This window comes from Dermacentor albipictus, chromosome 9 (genome assembly GCF_038994185.2).
Source record: "Dermacentor albipictus isolate Rhodes 1998 colony chromosome 9, USDA_Dalb.pri_finalv2, whole genome shotgun sequence".
NCBI lineage: Eukaryota > Metazoa > Arthropoda > Arachnida > Ixodida > Ixodidae > Dermacentor > Dermacentor albipictus.
In genome coordinates this window covers 64,004,162-64,031,760 of record NC_091829.1, presented here as the reverse complement: position 1 = coordinate 64,031,760, position 27,599 = coordinate 64,004,162, and the positions used below count along the sequence as shown (strand labels likewise).

Sequence of the window (27,599 nt, the reverse complement as noted above, 5' to 3'; positions counted from 1 at the left end):
CTTTCGTCTCGTTCCCAATTTGTGCAACTCCACATCTCCACATCTAACGCGGTTCCAGTTGAATCCGGTGTCCTCTTTTCTTTTTAATATATATTAACGATTTACCTGATAACATTTCCTCACAAATTTGTTTATTCGCTGGCGATTGTGTTATATATCGAAAAATAACTAATGACTCTGATATAACTACCCTTCAATCTGATTTAAATAACATATCTAATTGGTGCATGACGATGCATGGAACTTATGATGAATAAATGCAAATCTATGCGGATTTCTCGTTCTAACACAACTTGCCACTCCTACGCCCTCAATGACCGCCCCCATCAATCCGTTACATGCTACCGTTATCTTGGCATTCATATAACTAGCGGTCTTTCTTGGAATCAGCATGTGCAATATCTAATATCTAAAGCTAACCACTCCTGAGGATACTTGAATAGAAATTTTTCGCTTGCGCCTGTTTCATTCAAACGGCTGCTGCCGACAACAAATGTCCGCCCCTAATTAGAATATGCCTCATCCATTTGGGATATTTTTCAGATCACAATAATTAACGAAATCGAATCAGTGCAAAATCACTCTGTTCGTTTCATCATAGCTAACTCTACCATCACACTGCTAGTGCTACATTAATGAAGAGTACCCTTCAAATCCCATTATAATCTCTTAGCAGAACGGAATCGCGCATTTCCCTTTTTCATAAATCCACTGCCACAATGCATCTCTTCGCCCTCTTTGGATCCAACCTGCGCCTTATTATTCGGCTCGTCAGGATCACATACATAAAGTTAACGTACCCCGCCAAAGACCGTCGGGTGCTCACAATCATTCCTTCTTAGGACTTCAATCGACAGGAATAAACTACCTACGTCATTACTAAGCATCAGTGACCCCGCACTTTTTAAGAATGCACTAATCGACATAAAATATTCTATGATGGCAAACCACATAAAAACGTACTTATTCGTGAACAGTGTCTTCTTGGTAGAGTGTACCCTTTCTGTATTTTCATATTATGTAAGTCTCTTTGTTGGTTTTTATGAATGCGTTACTAGTTTTTTCATATCTATTTTGTTCCCTGAACTGTGAATTCCTAGAACTAATCCTGTATTTTTACTCTTGGCATGTGTTTGCGCCGCTCCTCTCTCCAATGTACAACTGTGTACCTTGAGAGTATCACAAATCAAGAAATAAATAAATAGATATGTTTGATGTAACATATATATATATATATATATATATATATATATATATATATATATATATATATATATATATATATATATATATATTGTAGCGTTCCTAACTAGAACGGCAACAGAAATGACATAATCTAAGTGAGACGGGTGTCGTCCGCCATTTTATTCCAACTTCTTCCTTTTCACTTCTCCCCTAGCACCTTCCTTCGTCTTCTTTCATGCGTCCAGCGCAGACCGCTTCACTCTTCCGGATTTCTTTTAATTACACCTCCTGGGGTAATACTTGAATACGTTTCCAATAGCGGCGCACTCCGTTTGGCCCGAGGCTCCGGCGTACCAGACATTCTTCAATATTCCATGCTGGCATGCAGTCTTAATAACTTGAAATGGTCCGCAATATTTTGAATTTGAGGGCACAGCTCCTTTCCTTACAAGGACATAGTCTCCAGGCTGTATGTCCGGTATCTCGCTACTGTGCCTTTTATCAAAGTTTCGCTTCATGCGGCGCTTGTAGATCTCCTGTTCTTTGACAGTTTTTCTTACTTCCGCAAGTTCGAGGTTCTCTAGGAGACCTAGCTCACGATCTGCAGGAAGTATGGGCGCTGTACCTGAAGTTACAAAATGAGGGCTGCAGCCTAAACTCGTGGTGTATGATCTGTTGTGATGCTTCACAGCGGCCTCGAGACAGCACTTCCAGCCACCGGCAAAGTCTGGATACATCTTCAGATACTGTTTGATGTCTCGTATGGCACGTTCCGCTAGGCCGTTTGCTGCCGGGTGGTATGGAGAAGAATACTTTATCATGATGCCGTGCTCCTGGGCCCACTTTGATAATTTGGCACTCCGAAAAGCCGGCCCGTTGTCGCAGACGAGCGTCTTTGTGTGTTTAAAACACTCAGCTTTGAGGAGGTCTATTACGCTGTTTGCGTCTTCTTTGCCAGCTTTAGCCGCAATCGTCCGTGTGCACTCATCTATGGAGAGCAAGAAAGCTTGCGTTCGCTTGACTCCTTCCCCCTTCTTTTTGAGCTCCGCGAAGTCCAAATGAATTACTTCGAACGGGATGCTTGAATATTCAGGGTTTGTCATAACGTCTGTCGATTGCTTGAATTTAACTTTGTTCACCTGGCAGAGGTGGCATGTGCGGATGTAATGGCTGATGTCGTTTTTCATGCCCGGCCATGTGAATCTCATGAGCAATTTCTTATAAGTGCGCCAGAAGCCATCATGTCCACCCGATTCAGGGGTGTCGTGGTATAGATGAAGAATCCTTGGAATCATAGTTGGTGGTACGTGATACCTTCCATTGATAAACTGGAGCTCTTCTGTACCTTTCCATAGCTTAATATGATTGATTGTATCTGGATTATTGCTTGATTCCTGTACAAGTAATCTTGATAGTGCGTCAGCGTCAGTGAGGAGTGGGCCAGGACGGTGCGAAATTACGAAATCAAATTGTTGCAGATAGTTCACCCATCTAGCAATGCGGCCTCTTGGCTGGGCCATGCTCAGAAGTTGAGTCAATGCTTGATGGTCCGTGAAAAGTATGAATTTGGCACCTTCCAGGTAAGTACGAAAGTACTGCACAGCTTTTAAGACGGCCAGAGCTTCCTTTTCTGTGGTACAGTAATTGATTTCGGCGGGTTTCAGGGTATAGCTGTAGTACCCCACGACGTAGTGTTTGGGTTGATCAGCTTGTTTGGATGGCTTCTGGTATAGAACTGCACCGGTAGCATAATGTGATGCGTCCGTGTTCAGCACGAAAGGCAAGGAAGAATCCGGTATTCGCAAGATGGGGTCCGACGATATTAGTTTTACAAGCTCACGATAGACAGCTTCGCACTTCTCGTCCCAATGAAAAGGCACGTCTTTCTGAGTTAAACGTGTGAGGCACCTTGTTCTCAGTGCGTAGTCTTTGATAAACGCCCGGAAGTGTCCTGCAAGGCCAAGAAAAACGCGCAGGGAGTGCACATCATAAGGCTTTACCAGCTTGGAGATTCTCTCTACCGATTCTTGCTTGGTGCTTTTAGTCTGTCCATCAAACACCCTGCCAAGAAATACTACGGTATCTTGAAAGAACGCACTTTTCTTGAAGTTGACTTTGAGTTGGGCAAGACTGAGGGCATGAAGAACTTTTGAAAGATGACTACGGTGTTCGTCCTTTGTCTTTGAGTAGATGATGATGTCGTCGATGTACACATTGCAAAATGTGCCCAGGTAAGGTTTCAGAATGTCCGTCATAATCTTCTGAAACCACGCAAGGGAGTTTTTCCAACCAAATGGTAGGCGGTTGTACTCAAACAAGTCAAATGGGGTTATGAACGCGGTGTACTTCTTCGTTTCTTCACTTAGTGGAATCTGCCAAAAGCCCTTGCAGAGATCTATTCGTGAAAACCAATGGCAACCACCGGTTTCGTCAATGATGTCGTCGATTCTCGGCATTGGATAAGGTATCAATTCAGTTTGACGATTGAGAGCCCGGTAGTCTGTGCAGAGGCGGAATGTCCCATCTTCTTTAGGTGCAATAGTGATAGGAGAAGCATATGGGGATACAGAAGGCCGGATGATACCTGCGTCTAACATTTCTTGCAACTCCTTTTTCAGCCACACCTTTTTATCTCTGGACATATTATAGGGGGTTCTACGAACCACTGTTTTATCTGCGAGCTCGAAAGGAACGACATGGGATTTCATTGCTGGAGGGTAGCTTCCTATGCATATAAGCTCTGGGTACTTAGTCTTGATGTCTTCGTGGTGAAAAATTAGCCTTGATACACTAGGTTCTTCACCAGGGTCTTCTGTTCTTATCGTGTCTTCGGCCATTACCTTGTCATCCCAATAGAGGTTCATCTTAAGTTTTTTCATGTCTGGACGGGACAAAAGAAAATCGTAGGTGACATTGGGAATGGCCAATACGTCACTGGTAATAGCATTTCCTTGAAATTCAATAGCCAGGGTTACCCATTCGCTATGCATGGTCACTGACCCATCGTAGGCTTGGACACGCAATGTTCTACCAGCGTGCAGACGACTGGCATCCACTCGAGTCTTGTTGATAATAGATACCGAAGCTCCACTGTCAACGAGAGCCTTCACTTCAATGCCATCTACCTTAATGGGGGCGTACAATAAGCTTGACGACACCAAATATACTGTCTCACTGAAGCTCTTTTTCTGGGGCTTGTGATGCACGGTAGACAGATTATGTGGAAGTAGGTTGCCGTGAACTGCGGTAATTGGTTCTTCACCATCCTCACAGTCATGATTCACGCTTCCCAGAGATTTGTTTATGAAGCTGTGTTCACATTCAGTTGACGGCAATGACTCTAGATTGGAATCAAGTTGCTCTGTTCTACCATCTGGCTGTCTTCTCGATGTAATTCTTGGCACTGAGGTCTGTAGAAAGTTCAGAAGGTCATCAAACGTTCTTGGACCTTTGAGCTGGACATGACTACGGATGTCGATACGCAACCCTTGCGTTATCAAAGCTACAACAGCAGAAGACGACAGCTTCGGTTCTGCAGAATACAACAGGCGACGCTTCTCAAGACAGTACTCAAGCAGAGAGCCACCTGTATAACTGAACCGCAGTGCCGCATCCCATCTTTCTACTGCGTTGCCTTCGAAAGTCCCTAAAAAGTTGCTTTTCCACAGTTCCCAACATGTTGTTCCATAATCCATGAGTTGCACGTCATACCATTTTCTGGCTATACCGCCCAAATAGCGGCGCATATGCAAAATCTTTGTGTCGTCGGAGTGCCACAGATTCTTGTCACAGGCGTACTCGAAAAAACACAGCCAGTAGTGTGCATTTTGCGATTTTCCTTCAAAAACATCTGGTTCAACAATACTTCGTGCTGACTGCTCTCGACTAAGCGCTTGGACGAAAGTTCTCATTATTTCGATCTGTTGTATAATGTTCCTTTGCAGTTCCGTAACACTCAAGTCTAGGCTCACCTTCCCGGCAGGCGTTTCCTCTTTGAGGGTGCCACGTCGTATGGGTTCCAGAACGAGTTCGCTCAGTGTCTGCAATTGTAGATTCACTGTCACCGATCCTGTTTGCACGAGGGCTTGGCGGCTGATTGCAGCTTGTTGCAGCACCACGTTGACCAGCGCGGTAGAACTAACTTCAAGAGGAAGGTCCGTCGCTGGCTCACCGTGCACTTGGTATCGGGTGAACACAACAGACTCTGATGACGCCTGGTCGACGAAAAACGTCACCCGCATCGCTGGTCTTCGAAAACTGTCGGCTGCGCCAAAATGTAGCGTTCCTAACTAGAACGGCAACAGAAATGACATAATCTAAGTGAGACGGGTGTCGTCCGCCATTTTATTCCAACTTCTTCCTTTTCACTTCTCCCCTAGCACCTTCCTTCGTCTTCTTTCATGTGTCCAGCGCAGACCGCTTCATATATATATATATATATATATATATATATATATATATATATATATATATATATATATATATATATATATTTATATATATATATATATAATATGTCATGTCATGAGAAGCCAACAAACATTGATACCAAGGACAACATAGGGGAAATTACTTGTGCCTACGAAATGAAACACTGTAACGATAAATTAACGGAAATTAAAGTGGTTGAAAAAACAACTTGCCGCAGGTGGGAACCGAACCTACAACCTTCGCATTTCGCGTGCTATGCTCTACCAATTGAGCTACCGCGGCGTTGTTGCCCGGTCAACTTTCTTGGGTATTTATGTGTCCTAGTAGAACCCTGGGAGTTCTACTAGGACACATAGGACACACAGATATATATATATATATATATATATATATATATATATATATATATATATATATGCGCGATGTCGTGGTGTTTGTGGTGGACGGACGTGTTTTTCCAGGGCTCGATAGCGGCGACGAAAGAAGTTCTTTGTGCATGCTTTGAACTTGCTTCTGTTTTTGATTTGCTGATTTTTTTAGCCTATAAGTAATAATTAGCTTAAGTAATAATAATTAGTAATAATTAATAATTAGGAGCGTCCTTACGCGCCACGTGCTTCAGCATGTGCAACCGTGTGGGACGTCAAATCTTTATAGCCTTTAAATAGTAGTTTGGAAGTGGAAAGACTGATATCTATGTGTGTATTTACTCTGTGTGCTTTGGTATCGGGAATATTGCTTTGGTAGGAAAGTGAGAACTTGGCCGCGTGGTTGAACACGTGAAAAAACGTGGCGTACGTTAAGTCTGTGCGGCATTGATTGCTTGCAAAACATTCGTGAGAATAACTTTGGGGCACTTTAAGGATTTAGATACTGTGCGTATTGGTTTTTGCTAGAAGGCGCGTGCTTCGGAATATTGTCGTATTTGCATTAAAGAAAACCACGCAATACATGGTAAGGTGTTAGACTGCTGAGCACGAGGTCGCGGGATCGAATCCCGGCCACGGCGGCCGCATTTCGAGGGGGGCGAAATGCGAAAACACCCATGTACTTAGATTTAGGTGCACGTTAAAGAACCCCAGGTGGTAGAAATTTCCGGAGTCCTTCACTACGGCGTGCCTCATAATCAAAGTGGTTTTGGCAAGTAAAACCCCATAATTAAAAAAAAATACATGGTAAGAAAGCCGGGAAAGCGTGTAGTGTGCGTAGGGTCCCTCAAGGCAGACAAGAGGATGGATGAGAATGAAAAAGAAACCTTGTCAACCGGAAGACACCGTGATGTCGATGCTAGGCTAATTAACATGGAAGGTTTTCAGCATCAGCTTGTGAACCAGGTCGAAGAGCTCAAAATGAGCTAAATATGGAGCATGAGGTGCAAAAGAGACTTCAAGCAGCCGAATAAAAACTGAACAGGGACCCCATCGTGTTGAGAATGGTCGTGACAATGGAACGCAGTCTGCCGGCGTTACAGGAGAAGGAGTGTCAGCAAAGCACGTGAAATGCGTGCAACGTGGGGAGGGGGTAGCTTGAAAGAGCAGCACCCACCTTGAGGCCGCCATACATAAAAAGCAGGACAGCAGGGGTCAATGCCCCTCGTCAAGTCCGAATTACGCGGAGAAGGACAAAGGGAAGCAGGCACAGGTAAGAGAGAGTGAAACGGCGATTATCGCTGGCGACTCAAGCCTGGCTAGGTCCTTAGAGGCAATTGTGGAGAGGGCGAAAAGTGGCAAAAGAGTGGCGTTACGGACATTTCCAGGACGAACATTGGGCGCTGTCATGTAGTGAGCAAAAGCAAAGCTCGCGCAAAATGCCCACGTGAGCAGCATTTTCATAGTAGCAGATGGGCTATATGACGTCCTAAACAGGAAAGGGACAGGACTATCCTAGCGCTTTGCGAAGCGGGTTGACGCCTTTCGCGATCTGTCCCCTCAGGTGCAGATGGTGGTGTGCATGGTGCCGGAGGAGCCTGTACGTGACAGTCCCGTACGAAGAGCCGTACTGGCTTCGAATGAAGCGATATGGAAAATGAGCCGAGAGAAAGGCTTCGAAGTTGTCGAAGTAAACAGGTAAGTGAGAAGGTGTGGTGGTTTTAAACGAGACGGGGGATCCCCTTCAATTACAGGCTTGCACGAGAAGTGGGCTGGTGACTTGCTGGTCACGCTGTTGCTTTTTTAGGGGGCCCAGGGGCGCTCAGGAAGCCATTGCAGGTAGTAATGAAGAAGGTCCCCTCGAGTTATCTCAGAACAGCTTCGCCATCAATAACAGAAAAAGGAGGAAAAGAAGAATGAGTCCTCGCCATGCAATAGGCTACGTAAACATGCAGGTCCACCGGAGAAAGAAAAAAGTGGGTAGATATTGAGGAGCAGTTAAACAGCGAAATAACAATGGTACATGTGGTTACAGAAACGCACTTTAGAAGCTCGGAAGAGCCGCTGGTGATTGGGAATTATGTTTGGGAAGGGTGCAACAGAACTAAGTTGGACAGAAAGGGAAGGGTAGTCGGCGGAATGCTCGTCCATCAGGGAGCCAAATCTAAAAGATTAAATTCAAAATGTCACGAGCATCTTTCGTTATCACGTGCAATAACTGGGAAGAAAACTTGACGGGGGGGGGGGGGGGCGTATTTGTGGACAGGAAATAATTGTGCAGCGAAGAATCAAGAGTTAGTGGAATGCCTGAGTACTTACATTAAGGGATTCGGGAATGATGCCGAAATTATCCTGTTAGGAGACATGAATGCGCACATACAGGATCCAGATGGCTATACCGACAGCAACGGGAAGTCAATACTAGATCTTTGTGACCGACGTAACCTCCTTATCGTGAATACAGGGCCTAGATATGAGAAACCGGCAACCGACCATTGATTACTTTCTAATGACAGAAGGAATTCATAAGAGTTCAAGTGAAGTGAAGTTTAATAATAATAATAATATTTGGGGTTTTACGTGCCAAAACCACTTTCTGATTATGAGGCACGCCGTAGTGGAGGACTCCGGAAATTTTGACCACCTGGGGTTCTTTAACGTGCACCTAAATCTAAGTACACGGGTGTTTTCGCATTTCGCCCCCATCGAAATGCGGCCGCCGTGGCCGGGATTCGATCCCGCGACCTCGTGCTCAGCAGCCCAACACCATAGCCACTGAGCAACCACGGCGGGTTGAAGTGAAGTTTATTTCCAATACCTAGTCGGAGGTTCTTGGGCGAAAAGATGTCGCAGACATCTTGAGAGTGCCCAAGGACCCATTAAATAGCAGCAGGCAGATTGCAAAAATAATCACCTGAAGCGCTGTACAAAAATGTAGGCATGAAATATAATTCACGCAACGCAACAATTTTAGTGCACAAAATAATTGCATATAATACAGATGTCGCAAAATCTTTGTAAAGACTTGTGCGAAAGCAACAAAAATAATTTTATACATCAAATGAAATATATATCAAGATAGCAAAAGAAAGATGTTGGAATGGTTCTTACGTGTTTAAAAGCATATTTCGCACATGCTTCTTGAATTTACATTCTGGTAGTTCGAATTTGGTACAAGTTAAGAACTTGTTCAGTATTGCTGGTATCTGGTATTGAAGAAGATATTCTCCGTAGCTTGTACGGGAAAAAGGAACTGGTATGGATTGATTTCGGATAGAGTATCAGGGGAGGCTATCAAATGAGTGCTCATAAAGGTTGTTTTTCTTCGTATAACGTAGTAGTTTATATGTATAAAGATCACTTGCTCTAGTAATAACGTGCTTTATGAACAGCTGATGAGTACGCAGTTCACGAGGGTGCCCATAAAAGTTTTCAAATATTCTGAGAACCTTTTTCTGCGACACCTCGAGTCTGTTTAGGTTCTGAAGAGACGTTTTTGCCTATGCTAGCGCGCAGTAAGACAAGCGAGAGTAGAAGTGGCCGTAATATATAACTTTCTTTAGCCATAATGGAACTAGGTTTGATAACCTAGAGACAGCCTACAGTTTTGCCCAGTTCAGAAGTAAGCCTTGTCACATGGGTATTCCACGACATTTTTTCTTCGAGCCAAATACCTAGACATTTTTGCGTGCTAACGCATTCTAACGTTGCGCCTTGAAATGAGAATTTCAGTATAATACATGGTTTGTTTGTAGGCCCAAAAATAACGTATTTTGTTTCACGTGCGCTTAATGCGAGTTTGTTTTCAATTATCTACACTTCCAAATGCCTTAAATAATTCATTACAGTAACTTGGAGACTTTTCATTGAATCAGAACTAAAATAGACATTCGTACCATCGGCATACATAAGTAGTTTTTCTGTGTAAGGGATATTACATATATCATTAACATAAACTATGAATAATTAGGGTCCTAAGATCGAACCTTGTGGAACGCCTTGCTTAAGTTCAATTTCTGCTTGCGTTAGGCTTCCGACTTTAACATATCGTTTTCTGGCAAATAAGTAGTTTTTAATATGTTGAAGAGCAACACCGCGTATTCCGTAGACGAATAATTTTTGTTCTAGGATATCATGTTTTATACTATCAAAAGCCTTTTTCAGATCAAGAAACAATCCAACTGTATACAGTCTTTTTTGCGAAATTGTTTAGTATCTCTTCTTTTACGCTTAACAGGGCTAATTCAGTGGACTTGCCTTTCTGGAATCCGCACTGAGCATTGTTTATTATGTTATACTTACTAAGAAAGCTCTTAAGTCGGCAATTTATGGCTGATTCAAACACCTTCGATAGAACAGGCAAAACAGAGATTGGCCTGTAATTCGAAATGCCATTTACAGCACCGCCTTTATGCACAGGGCATACACGAGCAAGCTTCCGATCGGAAGCGAAAAGTCCAGAAACGAACATACAATTAATGATATGAGCCAGGGGCTCTGAGATGAGATCTGCAACATACTTCATAGGCGCCGCACCTAATTCATCAGAACCTGTTGCGACATTGTTACGTAGTATATATACCGGGCTTAATACCTCAAACGGTGTCACTGGGACTAAACTAATTGTGCTAGGCTGTCTTACTCTATGGCAGATTCTTTCCCGCGTATTCTGTTCAGAAGGAGTGGGCAAAATATTAATTCAAAGCCATAATAGCTGCATCATCGCTCCTGTCTTGGGAGAGGGCTTTGACGTTGAAGCGCGTTTTGTTTTCCACAAATTGTCCCAGATTATTCACTGCATTCCATAGTTTGCGAGGATCCTTATAAATTGGCGAATAGGCGTTCATAGTATATCTTCTTAGCTTTTCCTATGTCGGCATTTGGTATATTGCGATACGTTTTGAATTCTTTTAGAGCGGCTAGGTCATGTGTTTGAGCAAACTTATGATACATTTTGTTATTTATTTTGATTCTTTTGTAAAGGCTCCTGCTGATGCATGGCTTGAGAATTTTTTTTGTTTAATGTGCGCGATACGATTGGAAAATTGCTGTTGTAACATGTTTTGAGATAGCGAAAGAAAACGATATATGTGCGGTCAGAATCCTGTTCTGCGCATACGAAAGACCAGTTCGTAAGCGCTAGTTCCGAGCGAAATCTCTCAAGTGTGAGCTGGTTTATGACTCGATACGCTGTTTTGTCGGTGTAGTTAGTTTTGTTAGGTGTAGTAGAGAAAAGAGCGAAGAATGGTAAGCGGTCACTGAGGTCGAGTGAAAATAGGCCTGAAGCAATCCTATTTGTTGGTGCGTTTGTGATGCAAACGTCCAGCAGTGTGGCGCTATGATCAGTGATTCGGCTGGGCAGCCTAATGGCGTTCGAACAATGACATGCGGACAGAATAGTTTCAAACTGCACGGTGTCTGCGTCATGGCTTATCATATTGACATTTAAGTCACCCATCAGAAAAAAAGGCACGTGCAATAAGTTTAACTTACATATAAGGCTTTGAAAGGTATCAAGAAATTCAGACTTCCTGCTCGCGGGTGGCCGATACACTGCAGTAACTGCAATATTTCGTAATTGCATTGTAATACATTCGAGGCTAGTGGTCACGAACGTTAGCTCATCGATGACGTCATGCGTAAGAGAATCTTTCACATACAAGGCTAATCCTCCCCCACGATTGGTAGTCCTGGTAACACCATTGTATGTGTAATAGTATAATTGTGAAGGAGTGTCATTCGAAGTTAGCCATGTTTCGGAAAGCAGTGTAACAGCACATTTTATAGTTAAGGAATCAAGGAACGTGCTGAGATCAGAAATTTTGTTTTTAATACTGCGCACATTTAGATGAAAAGCACTGAAATGCTTTCCAATATGTTCGGCCACTTTGTTATAACTGTCCGCATCATAGTAATGACAACTGTCAAATAGAGCCATTTAGTAGCAGATTGAGCCATTTAAAAGTGTCAGTTGGATACTTAGTGACACATTTGGTCCAAATCATTGCGTTCAGCTATTCGCAGCACCACTGATGATTCTGTTTTCCTGGCAAGAACTTTGCCATTATTTGTCCATACGTGCTTCCATCCAACATCACGCTTATTAGCTATAGCAGCACCCAGAAGCTGTTTCCCAAGCAGAGTCAGGTTTTCATTAACAAATATAGGATCGGTGGACTGGAAGCGGAAGCCAATTTGATCAGCAGAAAGACGCGCTCTCTTGGCTTTAGTGAATATAGCATTTCGCTTTTCTCGGAGAACAAAGCATACAATAATATTCTTCACCTCGGGGTGCTTAGTTACTATTCTGTGACAAATGTCAATATCTGTGGAAGTGATGGGTTCCCCAACTGCTGCGCAAACTTTCTGGACTACTTCAGAAGGATCACCTGGATTAGGCACACCCTTGATTTCAAGGTTGTTTGCTCTGGTATTAGCCTCCAAATCTTCAACTTTCATGCGTAATTTGTTTGTTTCCATCGCGAGAATATAGTTAGCCTTGCGTGCTTCTGCGAGTTCTTTTCGGAACGACTTTATCTCTTCCGTGAGCGGCTTAATGTCATCACACACTGAACTGCAATAGTCCACACTTTTCTTAAAGTCGCGAAGTTCTTTCCGTATTTCTCGCTGAAAGACTTCTAGCTCCTTAGTCATCTTTCAACAAAACAGCAATAACGAGACACAAAAGGGGTCAATGGTGTTTGGCAGCAGGGCTAGCAACGGTATAATTAAGATGAAGAAATGAATCATCACTGCTCACAGAGAATGCCTGATATTAACCTGAATCCTGCGAGCACTGCTGCCAAACTGTGGTCAGAGCAGAATGATCCGGCTTATATATTGCCCGTGGCCTAGAATGCCGTCCTCTGCGCAGGCGTTCCCGTTCCGCAGCACCAAGCCACTTGTCGATTGGGTAGGACTGCGCCGCGTGTCGACACGATCTGTATCGCTTAGGCTGTCCGTTCAGTGCTCCAGTCGGTGGTACCCGTTGCAGCGCGCAGCGATAAGGATCCCAGCAATGTTATGAGCTGCGTACAGAGAACTCGTGTTATTGACGTGAATCCTGCGAGCACTGCTGCCAAACTGTGGTCAGAGCAGAGTGATCCTGTGTTATATTTTGTCCGTTGCCTAGAATGCCGTCCTCTGCGCAGGCGTTCCCGTTCTGCAGCACCAAGCCACTTGTCGATTGGGTAGGACTGCACCGCGTATCGACACGATCTGTATCGCTTAGGCTGTCCGTTCAGTGCTCCAGTCGGTGGTACCCGTTGCAGCGCGCGGCGATAAGGATCCCAGCAATGTGATGAGCTGCGTACAGAGAATTCTTGTTATTGACGTGAATCCTGCGAGCACTGCTGCCAAACTGTGGCCAGAGCAGAGTGATCCCAGCTTATATATTGTCCGTTGCCTAGAATGCCGTCCTCTGCGCAGGCGTTCCCGTTCTGCAGCACCAAGCCACTTGTCGATTGGGTAGGACTGCGCCGCGTGTCGACACGATCTGTATCGCTTAGGCTGTCCGTTCAGTGCTCCAGTTGGTGGTACCCGTTGCAGCGCGCGGCGATAAGGATCCCAGCAATGTGATGAGCTGCGTACAGAGAATTCTTGTTATTGACGTGAATCCTGCGAGCACTGCTGCCAAACTGTGGCCAGAGCAGAGTGATCCCAGCTTATATATTGTCCGTTGCCTAGAATGCCGTCCTCTGCGCAGGCGTTCCCGTTCTGCAGCACCAAGCCACTTGTCGATTGGGTAGGACTGCACCGCGTATCGACACGATCTGTATCGCTTAGGCTGTCCGTTCAGTGCTCCAGTCGGTGGTACCCGTTGCAGCGCGCGGCGATAAGGATCCCAGCAATGTGATGAGCTGCGTACAGAGAATGCTTGTTATTGACGTGAATCCTGCGAACACTGCTGCCAAACTGTGGTCAGAGCAAAATGATCCCGGCTTATATATTGTCCGTTGCCTAGAATGCCGTCCTCTGCGCAGGCGTTCCCGTTCTGCAGCACCAAGCCACTTGTCGATTGGGTAGGACTGCACCGCGTATCGACACGATCTGTATCGCTTAGGCTGTTCGTTCAGTGCTCCAGTCGGTGGTACCCGTTGCAGCGCGCGGCGATAAGGATCCCAGCAATGTGATGAGCTGCGTACAGAGAATTCTTGTTATTGACGTGAATCCTGCGAGCCATTAGTCATTGGCGAGGAAGGGTATGGAAGCATAGGGGGTGACCATAAACGCATCATTTCGAAAACGGGATATGCAGTTGGGAAAGAGAGCAAGGAGCGCAAAATGGCGAGTCAAAATTTGAACACTGAGCAAATAACAAAGATAGTCACAAAAGTCGAGGAAGAACTTGGCAAATGGCCAAGCAAAGAGCGGGAAATGTAGTGGACTTCTAAGTGTAATTTTGACAGAAATACGGAAAGAGAAGCAACATATTCTTTGGAAAGGAAAGAGAAATCCAAAAGCTGGTCGAAGAGGGAAATACGAGAAGCGATCGCCGAACAATAGAAAGCATCCCGAGAGCACAGGAAGGAAATAAAGTGCAGTTGCCGTAGCATGAAGTAGCCAGAAAATTGGAAATATGCCGGGAGAAATAGTCTATGGTCGCAATGCAGTAAAAGCTCGTTAATTCGAACCGCAAGGGGAAGCTGCTTCAGTTCGAATTAACGAAAGTTCGAACTAACGAAAGTGAAGGAGAGCAACAGTACACTGCGATTTGGAAGCAGTAGGGCATGTCAGAAATTTGGCGTGTCAGAAAAAGATGGCGTGTGCCGCGGGCACACGCCATCTTGAAGTCGAAGCTCTGGGTCCGATTGTGCCACACACCGATGTCCACCGAAACGAACGTTAGCCGAGGCTTAACACCATCACAATGAATCGCGATGGCCGATACCTCCTAAGCTGAAAACAGACGTGCACAACCGATGAAGACTGCCGAGACAAAGACGCTGAACATGTGAAGGTGGCGAAGGCCCTGATTCATTGGTTCTTGATTGCAAGCGCAGCTGCGACGTACTTGATTCGCTGTGTTACGATGCCATGCCATCTCCGCACAACATTAGCAGCTGTACAAGATTTGCAAAGCCTCCGAGATTCGCAACGGGCATGAAGTCTCGGAGGTTACGTAGAACGGAGAGGCGGCAGCTGTCGCTGCCTTCTGGCTGACCCCGCGTCGGTTAGATTTTTTTCCGATTTTGCCTTCTCTCGCCGTTCTCTCCGTTTCGGAGGCAATATAGCCTTGTGTGTAAGCAGTAGGCGCGTTTCTCTGGCCGTGTGCTAGGCGAGCGTAGTTCGAATTATCTGTGAGGGAACCTTCTCGCGTTCGAATTAACGGACTTTTTTATACATACACTTCTGTGGAGCTTGGCCGGACCAAATCGTACAGTTCGAATTATCCATAAATTCGAATTATTGAAGTTCGAATTAACGAGCTTTCACTGTATTGGCGCAAGCAAAAGTAAAAGGTTAGAGGGAATGTTGGCTGTCAAAAGTACGTGAGAAAAAGGATGCCGCACCTAGAACACTTTGGAACCACAAACATCATCAGTCAGAAAGTCAACAATACAACAATATATCCTAGATGGAGATGGAAACAAATTAGGAGGGAACGCGGCAATAAATGACGTCCGAAAAATAACAGCCGAATATTTCCAACGCAATATCGAGGTTGTAGTTGAGGAAAAAACAAGCACGAAAGAGAACCAGAGGGAAAAGGAGCTGACAGATTTCACCTGGAAGAAAGCCGAAGAGAAAATTGTGAAGCGCAAAGCCACAGCACTAGACGAGGTTCCCGTTAGACTGATAATTGAACTAGGTACCAAAAGTAAGGAACCTCTGTGGAGAGCCGTAGAATAAAGTCTAAAAGATGGACGAATACCTGACAGTTCGTGGCAAAGAAGAATGAATTAATTTTTATAAAGGTAAGGGGCGAAAGACAGAATTCACTCTTATCGACCATTGCCCATTACATAGGTAGCATACAGGTTAGCAGTGCTGGCAATTAAGTTAAAGCCGCAAGCATGGGCAGAAAATAATAGCATTTTGGGAGTACTTCAGAATGGCTTCAGATTAGGTAGGTGTTTGGACGATAACTTTTTTGTCCTTACTCAGTGTATCGAAATATCAAAAGTAGAAAGCAGACCGTTATATGTTGCCTTTCTAGAGTTTTCAGGAGCCTATGGCAACGTAGACCGCAACATTTTGGCGGATATTATGGAAGGAGAAGGCTTAGGTGACGATTGCCTACAGCTTATCAGAGAGATTTATCTAGAAAATACCGTTTACATTGACTAGGAAGGAATAAGGGTCGAGGAGAAAGTTATCAACAAGGGACTGTGGCTGGGGTGCCCTTTATCCCCACTGCTGTTTATGATGTAAGCGGTGAGGATAGAGAGTGCGCCATAAGGAAGTAATATCGGGATGAATCTCTTGTACAAAAAGGCGGATACAGTAGTATATTGGAAGCTTCTAGGTTTCTTTTATGAGGACGACATTGTGTTGCTAGCTAACAAGCAAACTGAAATGCAACGTCCGGCTAATATCTGCGGACAGGAAGGCGACAAGTTAGGTCTAATATTTAGCTTTGAACAATTAGGCGTTAAGGTATTCAATGAAAGCAGCCAACACACGTTGACAATACCGGGCCAGGAAATAACTCGCGTAAAACAACGTAAATACCTTGTTATATGGATAAACAAAAACAATAGATATATGGAAACTGGAAACACAAAAGAAACGATAGCAGAAAATGGCAAGAGCAATTCTGCCTTAAAGAAACACAGAGCGCTATGGGGATACGTTAGGTATGAGGCTCTGGGGTATGCGGAAAGGTGTAATGGCTCCAGGACTTGCCTTTGGAAATGCGGTTGTTTGCTTGAAAGCAGGGGTGCTATCGGGACTCGATGGCAACCAAAGTTCAGTGGGACGTCTCGCATTGGGCGATCACGGGAAAACTACAAATGAAGCTGTGCGGGGTATTATGGGCCTGAATATTTTTGAAGGGAAGCTCACAGTCGAAATGATTATGAAGAACGACTGAGGAATATGGAAGAAACTAAATGGGCTGGGACAGTGTTGGGGTATCTGTATAGGAAAAGCATTTTTCGAAGCGAGATCAGGAAGGCGCACAACACGTACTCATAAAAATATAAGATGGAAAAAAGAAGCATCTGCTTGCTGCGGTAAAGCAAGGGAAACGACGGAGGATATTTTATTGGAATTTGAAGATATCCGGCCCGCGGTCGATTTAGGAATCACTGGCATGCTTAAGCACGTGGGTTGATGAGAGCAGGGGGGAAAGTAAACATGTACGCAATAGAGATTAGTAAGAGGTAATTCGAAGGTTGGTGGAAGAAAAGTAGGGAAACAAAAACAACAAAGGAGGCGTACAAAAATGAAGTTCATAATAAGATTTCAGAAAGCTTCGCTCTCAGAATGCATCGTGGGTCTCTTTTCGCATTCGTTTTTTTCCCAAAATGAATAGAACATTAGGAAATAACATAAGGCAGCTTCGGGGTGGAAACCACAACCCCTTTCCAAAGGAGACGCTCACAACATCCATCCATTCGTATAGGGTCGCCCTAGTGTACATATATTATATGCAGCCTGAATTTCATTTTCATACGTGATATACTAAGCATAGCATATATGGAGTGGAGTAAAGCCGAACTTACAGACACAGAGCCAGTTGGTTTGGTTTCCTGTACATACAGAAATTAAGGGGAGTGGTTTTCATCCAAAGGACAAAACTGGAATACTTAACATTACTTTTGAACCTCAGTCTAATCGAGAATATCCATGGTGACAGCTGTTGGAACAAGGACTCAATTTCATTTTCTTGAACACACTGTGCCTGCTTCTGTGGTTTCTGGCCACTAGAAGGAAGAAACCAATAGAGCCAGCATTATCCTTCCGTGAATACTTTGTTTAGCGCAAAACGACAGACACAAGGAAGACGACAGGACAAGGCGCTACTCTCAACTGACATCATTTTATTGCGTCACTCCTTTATAGACCGCTCAAACAAGAGGAACATGCGCAGTGAGCATGAGCACCATGCGGTGGAGCCACCAACATCCGATCCCAAGAGCGCACTCATGCGACAGAATCCAAAAAACCAAATTCAGCGCTGTACAAGGTTAAGGAAGGCCCACTAATGCACTGTGACCCCAATGACTGAATGAAAAATGCTTCCGATAACTCTCGGGCGGTGGTGTCACGGCTCATCTTCAAAATCGTGGTATCACGAAACAGGGGTTTGCACTTGCCTTCCGGTTTATATCCTTCCGGTTTATGTCAAAGTCTTCAATTTCTTCTAATTAGGACACACAACTGTAACATTCATCAAGAGTAGACGAGACATAAACGCCGACAGTGCAATGAGATTAAACTTACTGCGCCTGGCCTTGTTGGTTTAGATCCCTGAATGCAAGGAGAGAGAACGTTGCGGAAAATAAGGAATGTCATTTTACACAGAGGAAACATATTTACCTATGATAATATTTTGTCACATTTATGATAAGTTATGAGTTTTCAAAATGTTGCAAGATGATGAAAAAAGCTACATTCCATTGCGACAAACTCACCGCTCCTGGTATTGTAGATTCTGGCCACTGGAAACAACAAACCGGGAGAGCAAGCTTTATCGCTCCCATATACAAGGTCACCGTTGCCCTCATGTAATTTGAGCAACCAGATTTTTTTTCATGACAGACAGGCTAGACATAGAATAGATGGATGTATTAAAGCCGAACTTACAGCACCAGAGCCAGTTGGTTTGGTTTCCTGTTCATACAGAAATGAAGAAGGGCGGACAATAAATATCGGGGTTTTACTCCGAAAGACAAAACTGGAATCCCAAAATTTAATTTTCAACCTCAATCTACACGAACATTTCCTCGGAGAAAACTGTTGGAGCAAGCACTAAATTTCGTTTTCTGGAAATTACCGCTCCTGATTCTGTAGTTTTTGGCAACTAGAATGAAGGAACCAATAGAGCCTGCATTATCTTTCCGATTTATGCTATAGCCTTTCATTGCTTGAAATCGGAGGACACGACTGTAACATTCATCAGCGTTTGAAGAGACACAAATTCGTACATTGGAATGATAATAAACTTACTTCGCCAGGCGTAGTTGGTTTAGATCCCTCAGGGCAAGGAAAGATAACATGGGGCAAATTAAGGAGTGGTGTTTTGAGACAGAAGGAACGTATTTACCAACTCCTCAATTTTCTTTCTTTTATGTTATGCTACGAGTTTTCCGTACGTTGCAAGAAGATGAAAAAGAGCGGCATTCAATTAAGAGAAACTCACCGCTCCTGGTATTGTAGATGCTGGCCACTGGAAACAACAAACCAGTGAAGGAAGCTTTATCGCTCCCATATACAAAGTCACCCTTGCGCTCATGTAATATGAGCAACCAGATTTTTTTTCGTAAGAGACCGGCTAGACACAGAATAGATGGAGGGGAGTAAAGCCGAACTTACTGTACCAGAGCCAGTTGGCTTGGATTCCTGTTCATACAGAAATAAAGAAGTGGGGACAGTAGCTATTGGGGTTTTATTCCGAAGGACAAAAGTGGAACCCCTAAATTTAATTTTTAACCTCAATCGACACGAAAATTTCCACGGAGACAACTGTTGGAACAATCACTAAATTTCATTTTCTGGAACTTACCACTCCTGATTCTGTAGTTTTTGGCCACTAGAATGAAGTAACCAATAGAGCCAGCATTATCTTTGCGATTTATGCTATAGCCTTTCATTGCTTGAAATCGGAGGACATGACTGTAACATTCATCAGCGTTTGAAGAGACAAACTCGTACATTGGAATGATAATAAACTTACTTCGCCAGGCGTAGTCGGTTTAGATCCCTCAGTGCAAGGAAAGACAACAAGGTGGAAATTAAGGAGTGGTGTTTTTAGACAGAAGGAACGTATTTACCTACTGTTAAATTTTGTTTCTTTTATGTTATGTAACGAGTTTTCCGTACGCTGCAAGATGATGAAAAAAAAACAGCATTCCATTCCGCCAAACTCACCGTTCCTGGTATTGTAGATTCTGGCCACTGGAAACAACAAACCAGTAGAGCAAGCTTTATCGCTCCCATATTCAAGGTCACGCTTGCGCTCATGTAATATGAGCAACGAGATTTTTTTTTTCATAAGAGACAGGCTTGACACAGAGTAGATGGAGTGGAGTAAAGCCGAACTTACAGCACCAGAGCCAGTTGGTTTGGTTTCCTGTTCATACAGAAATAAAGAAGAGGGGACAATAGATATTGGGGTTTTATTCCGAAGGACGGAAGTGGGGTCCCTAAATTTAAGCCTTAACCTCAATCTACACGAAACATTCCACGGAGACAACTGTCGGAACAAGCACTAACTTTCATTTTCTGGAACTTACGGCTCCTGCTTCTGTAGTTTTTGGCCACTAGAATGAAGGAACCAATAGAGCCTGCATTATCTTTCCGATTTTTGCTATAGCCTTCCATTTCTTGTAATCGGAGGACACGACTGTAACATTCATCAGCGGTAGAAGAGACATAAACTCGTGTAGTGGAATGATAATAAACTTACTTCACCAGGCTTGGTTGGTTTAGATCCCTGAGTGCAAGGAAAGACAACATGGTGGACATTAGGGATTGGTGTTTTTAGACAGAAGGAACGTATTTATGTACTCCTAACTTTTGTTTCCTTTATGTTATGTTACGAGTTTTCCGTAAGTTGCAAGATGATGAAAAAAGCTACATTCCATTGCGACAAACTCACCGCTCCCGGTATTATAGATTCTGGCCACTGGAAACAACAAACCAGTAGAGCAAGCTTTAGCGCTCCCATATACAAGGTCACCGTTGCGCTCACGTAATTTGAGCAACCAGATTTTTTTTTTCATGACAGATAGGCTAGACATAGAATAGATGGAGTGGATTAAAGCCGAACTTACAGCACCAGAGCCAGTTGGTTTGGTTTCCTGTTCATACAGAAATAAAGAAGAGGGGACAATAGATATTGGGATTTTATTCTGAAGGACAAAAGTAGAATCCCTAAATTTAATTTTGAACCTCAATCTACACGAAAATTTCCACGGAGGTAACTGTTGGAACAAGCACTAAATTTCATTTTCTGGAACTTTCCGTTCCTGATTCAGTAGTTTTTGGCAACTAGAATGAAGGAACCAATAGAGAGAGCATTACCTATCCGATTTATGCTATAGCCTTTCATTTCTTGTAATCGGAGGACATGACTGTAACATTCATCAGTGGTAGAAGAGACAAACTCGTATAGTGGAATCATAATAAACTTACTTCGCCAGGCCTGGTTGGTTTAGATCCCTGAGTGCAAGGAAAGACAACATGGTGGAAATTAAGGAGTGGTGTTTTTAGGCAGAAGGAACATATTTACCTACTCCTAAATTTTGTTTCTTTTATGCTATGTTAAGAGATTTCCGTAAGTTGCAAGATGATGAAAAAAAGCTGTATTTCATTGCGACAAACTCACCGCTCCTGGTATTGTAGATTCTGGCCACTGGAAACAACAAACCAGTAGAGCAAGCTATATCGCTTCCCATATACAAGTTCACCCTTGCGCTCATGTAATATGAGCAACCAGATTTTTTTTCATAAGAGACAGGCTTGACATAGAACAGATGGAGTGGAGTAAAGCCGAACTTACAGCTCCAGAGCCAGTTGGTTTGGTTTCCTGTTCATACAGAAACAAAGAAGACGGGACAATATGTATTGGAGTTTTATTCCGAAGGACCAAAGTGTAATCCCTAAATTTAATTTTTAACGTCAATCTACACGAAAATTGCCACGGAGGCAACTGTTGGAACAAGCACTAAATTTCATTTTCTGGAACATACCGTTCCTGATTCTGTAGTTTTTGGCAACTAGAATGAAGGAACCAATAGAGCCAGCATTACTTTTCCAATTTATGCTATAGCCTTTCATTTCTTGTAATCGGAGGACACGACTGTAACATTCATCAGCGGTAGAGGAGACATAAACTCGTATAGTGGAATGATAATAAACTTACTTCGCCAGGCCTGGTTGGTTTAGATCCCTGAGTACAAGGAAAGACAACGTGGTGGAAATTAAGGAGTGGTGTTTTAGAGAGAAGGAACGTATTTACCTACACTTAAATTCTGTTTCCTTTATGGTATGTTACGAGTTTTCCATATGTTGAGAGATGATAAAAATAAGGCTGCATTCCATTGCAACAAACTCACCGCTCCTGGTATTGTAGATTCTGGCCACTGGAAACAACAAACCAGTAGAGCAAGCTATATCGCTTCCCATATACAAGGTCACCCTTCTGCTCATGTAATATGAGCAACCAGATTTTTTTTTTTCATAGGGCTAGACATAGAATAGAAGGAGTGGAGTAAAGCCTAACTTACAGCACCAGAGCCAGTTGGTTTGGTTTCCTGTTCATGCAGAAATAAAGAGGGGACAATAGATATTGGAGTTTTATTCCGAAGGACCAATGTGTAATCCCTAAATTTAGTTTTTAACGTCAATCTACACGAAAATTTCCACGGAGGCAACTGTTGGAACAAGCACTAAATTTCATTTTCTGGAACTTACCGTTCCTGATTCTGTAGTTTTTGGCAACTAGAATGAAGGAACCAATAGAGCCAGCATTACCTTTCCGATTTATGCTATAGCCTTTCAATTCTTGTAATCGGAGGACACGACTGTAACATTCATCAGCGGTAGAAGAGACATAAACTCGTATAGTGGAATGATAATAAACTTATTCGCCAGGCCTGGTTGGTTTAGATCCCTGGGTACAAGGAAAGACAACGTGGTGGAAATTAAGGAGTGGTGTTTTAGAGAGAAGGAACGTATTTACCTACACTTAAATTCTGTTTCCTTTATGTTATGTTACGAGTTTTCCATATGTTGAGAGATGATAAAAATAATGCTGCATTCCATTGCAACAAACTCACCGCTCCTGGAATTGTAGATTCTGGCCACTGGAAACAACAAACCAGTAGAGCTAGCTATATCGCTTCCCATATACAAGGTCACCATTTTGCTCATGTAATATGAGCAACAAGATTTTTTTTTATAGGGCTAGACATAGAATAGAAGGAGTGGAGTAAAGCCTAACTTACAGCACCAGAGCCAGTTGGTTTGGTTTCCTGTTCATGCAGAAATAAAGAGGAGACAATAGATATTGGAGTTTTATTCCGAAGGACCAACGTGTAATCCCTAAATTTAGTTTTTAACGTCAATCTACACGAAAATTTCCACGGAGGCAACTGTTGGAACAAGCTCTAAATTTCATTTTCTGGAACTTACCGTTCCTGATTCTGTAGTTTTTGGCAACTAGAATGAAGGAACCAATAGAGCCAGCATTACCTTTCCGATTTATGCTTTAGTCTTTCAATTCTTGTAATCGGATGACACGACTGTATCATTCATCAGCGGTAGAAGAGACATAAACTCGTATAGTGGAATGATATTAAACTTACTTCGCCAGGCCTGGTTGGTTTAGATCCCTGAGTGGAAGGAAAAACAACATGGTGGAAATTAAGGAGTGGTGTTTTTAGGCAGAAGGAACATATATACCTACTCCTGAATTTTGTTTCTTTTATGTTATGTTGCGAGTTTTCCGTACGTCGCAAGATGAGGAAAAATGCTGCATTCCATTGCGACAAACTCACCGCTCCTGGTATTGTAGATTCTGGCCACTGGAAACAACAAACCAGTAGAGCAAGCTATATCGCTTTCCATATACAAGGTCACCATTGCGCTCATGTAGTATGAGCAACCAGATTTTTTTTTTCATAGGAGACAGGATAGACATAGGATGGATGGAGTGGAGTAAAGCCGGACTTACAGCACTGGAGCCAGTTTGTTTGGTTTCCTGTTCACACAGAAATAAAGAAGACGGGACAATAGATATTGGGTTTTTTTTTCTCAAGGACAAAAGTGGAATCCTCAAATTTAATTTTTAACCTCAATCTACACGAAAATTTCCACGGAGGCAACTGTTGGAACAAGCACTAAATTTCATTTTCTGGAACTTACCGTTCCTGATTCTGTAGTTTTTGGCAACTAGAATGAAGGAACCAATAGAGCCAGCAATACCTTTCCGATTTATGCTATAGCCTTTCAATTCTTGTAATCGGAGGACATGACTGTAACATTCATCAGCGGTAGAAGAGACATAAACTCGTTTAGTGGAATGATAATAAACTTCCTTCGCCAGGCCTGGTTGGTTTAGATCCCTGAGTACAAGGAAAGACAACGTGGTGCAAATTAAGGAGTGGTGTTTTTAGACAGAAGGAACGTATTTACCTACTCGTAAATTTTGTTTCCTTTATGTTATGTTACGAGTTTTCCATATGTTGAGAGATCATAAAAAAAGCTGCATTCCATTGCGACAAACTCACCACTCCTGGTATTGTAGATTCTGGCCACTGGAAACAACAAACCAGTAGAGCAAGCTATATCGCTTCCCATATACAAGTTCACCCTTGCGCTCATGTAATATGAGCAACCAGATTTTTTTTTCATATGAGACAGGTTAGACATAGAATAGAAGGAGTGGAGTAAAGGCGAACTTACAGCACCAGAGCCAGTTGGTTTGGTTTCCTGTTCATGCAGAAATAAAGAAGAGAGGACAATAGATATTGGAGTTTTATTCCGAAGGACCAAAGTGTAATCCCTAAATTTAATTTTTAATGTCAATCTACACGAAAATTTCCACGGAGGCAACTGTTGGAACAAGCACTAAATTTCATTTTCTGGAACTTACCGTTCCTAATTCTGTAGTTTTTGGCAACTAGAATGAAGGAACCAATAGAGCCAGCATTACCTTTCCGATTTATGCTATAGCCTTTCAATTCTTGTAATCGGAGGACACGACTGTATCATTCATCAGCGGTAGAAGAGACATAAACTGGTATAGTGGAATGATATTAAACTTACTTCGCCAGGCCTGGTTGGTTTAGATCCCTGAGTGCAAGGAAAAACAACATGGTGGAAATTAAGGAGTGGTGTTTTTAGGCAGAATGAACATATATACCTACTCCTGAATTTTGTTTCTTTTATGTTATGTTGCGAGTTTCCCTTACGTTGCAAGATGATGAAAAAAAGCTGCATTCCATTGCGACAAACTCACCCCTCCTGGTATTGTAGATTCTGGCCACTGTAAACAACAAACCAGTAGAACAAGCTATATCGCTTCCCGTATACCAGGTCACCCTTGCGCTCATGTAATATGAGCAACAAGATTTTTTTTTTCATAGGAGACAGGCTAGCCATAGAATGGATGGAGTGGAGTAAAGCCGGACTTACAGCACCGGAGCCAGTTGGTTGGGTTTCCTGCTCACACAGAAATAAAGAAGACGGGACAATAGATATTGGGTTTTTTTTCTCCAGGACAAAAGTGGAATCCTCAAATTTAATTTTTAACCTCAATATACACGAAAATTTCCACGGAGGCAACTGTTGGAACAAGCACTAAATTTCATTTTCTGGAACTTACCGTTCCTGATTCTGTAGTTTTTGGCGACTAGAATGAAGGAACCAATAGAGCCAGCATTAACTTTTTGATTTATGCTATAGCCTTTCAAATCTTGTAATCGGAGGACACGACTGTAACATTCATCAGCGGTAGAAGAGACATAAACTCGTATTGTGGAATGATAATAAACTTACTTCGCCAGTCCTGGTTGGTTTAGATCCCTGAGTACAAGGAAAGACAACGTGGTGGAAATTAAGGAGTGGTGTTTTAGAGAGAAGGAACGTATTTACCTACACTTAAATTCTGTTTCCTTTATGATATGTTACGAGTTTGCCATATGTTGAGAGATGATAAAAATAAGGCTGCCTTCCATTGCAACAAACTCAGCGCTCCTGTTATTGTAGATTCTGGCCACTGGAAACAACAAACCAGCAGAGCAAGCTATATCGCTTTCCATATACAAGGTCACCCTTCTGCTCATGTAATATGATGAACCAGATTTTTTTTTCATATGGCTAGACATAGAATAGAAGGAGTGGAGTAAAGCCTAACTTACAGCACCAGAGCCAGTTGGTTTGGTTTCCTGTTCATGCAGATATAAAGAGGGGACAATAGATATTGGAGTTTCATTCCGAAGGACCAATGTGTAATCCCTAAATTTAGTTTTTAACGTCAATCTACACGAAAATTTCCACGGAGGCAACTGTTGGAACAAGCACTAAATTTCATTTTCTGGAACTTACCGTTCCTGATTCTGTAGTTTTTGGCAACTAGAATGAAGGAACCAATAGAGCCAGCATTACCTTTCCGATTTATGCTATAGCCTTTCAATTCTTGTAATCGGAGGACACGACTGTAACATTCATCAGCGGTAGAAGAGACACAAACTCGTATAGTGGAATGATAATAAACTTACTTCGCCAGGCCTGGTTTGTTTAGATCCCTGAGTACAAGGAAAGAGAACATGGTGGAAATTAAGGAGTGGTGATTTTTGACAGAAGGAACGTATTTAACTACTCTTAAATTTTGTTTCCTTTATGTTATGTTACGAGTTTTCCATATGTTGAGAGAGGATAAAAAAAGCTGCATTCCATTGCGATAAACTCACCACTCCTGGTATTGTAGATTCTGGCCACTGGAAACAACAAACCAGTAGAGCAAGCTATATCGCTTCCCATATACAAGTTTACCCTTGCGCTCATGTAATATGAGCAACCAGATTTTTTTTTTCATAAGAGACAGGTGAGACATAGAATAGAAGGAGTGGAGTAAAGCCGAACTTACAGCACCAGAGCCAGTTGGTTTGGTTTCCTGTTCATGCAGAAATAAAGAAGAGGGGACAATAGATATTGGAGTTTTATTCTGAAGGACCAAAGTGTAATCCCTAAATTTAATTTTTAACGTCAATCTACACGAAAATTTCCACGGAGGCAACTGTTGGAACAAGCACTAAATTTCATTTTCTGGAACTTACCGTTCCTAATTCTGTAGTTTTTGGCAACTAGAATGAAGGAACCAATAGAGCCAGCATTACCTTTCCGATTTATGCTATAGCCTTTCAATTCTTGTAATCGGAGGACACGACTGTATCATTCATCAGCGGTAGAAGAGACATAAACTGGTATAGTGGAATGATATTAAACTTACTTCGCCAGGCCTGGTTGGTTTAGATCCCTGAGTGCAAGGAAAAACAACATGGTGGAAATTAAGGAGTGGTGTTTTTAGGCAGAATGAACATATATACCTACTCCTGAATTTTGTTTCTTTTATGTTATGTTGCGAGTTTTCCTTACGTTGCAAGATGATGAAAAAAAGCTGCATTCCATTGCGACAAACTCACCCCTCCTGGTATTGTAGATTCTGGCCACTGTAAACAACAAACCAGTAGAACAAGCTATATCGCTTCCCGTATACCAGGTCACCCTTGCGCTCATGTAATATGAGCAACAAGATTTTTTTTTTTTCATAGGAGACAGGCTAGCCATAGAATGGATGGAGTGGAGTAAAGCCGGACTTACAGCACCGGAGCCAGTTGGTTGGGTTTCCTGTTCACACAGAAATAAAGAAGACGGGACAATAGATATTGGTTTTTTTTTCTCCAGGACAAAAGTGGAATCCTCAAATTTAATTTTTAACCT

The 27,599-nt window shown here is 42.8% G+C and overlaps 1 protein-coding gene across 27 annotated transcripts in view; it reads right to left on the bottom strand.

The window, feature by feature from the left end:
- The window catches only part of LOC135896969 (uncharacterized), a 279,122-nt gene that overhangs the window by 79,017 nt on the left and 172,506 nt on the right, over window positions 1-27,599 (bottom strand). The window lies entirely within an intron of this gene.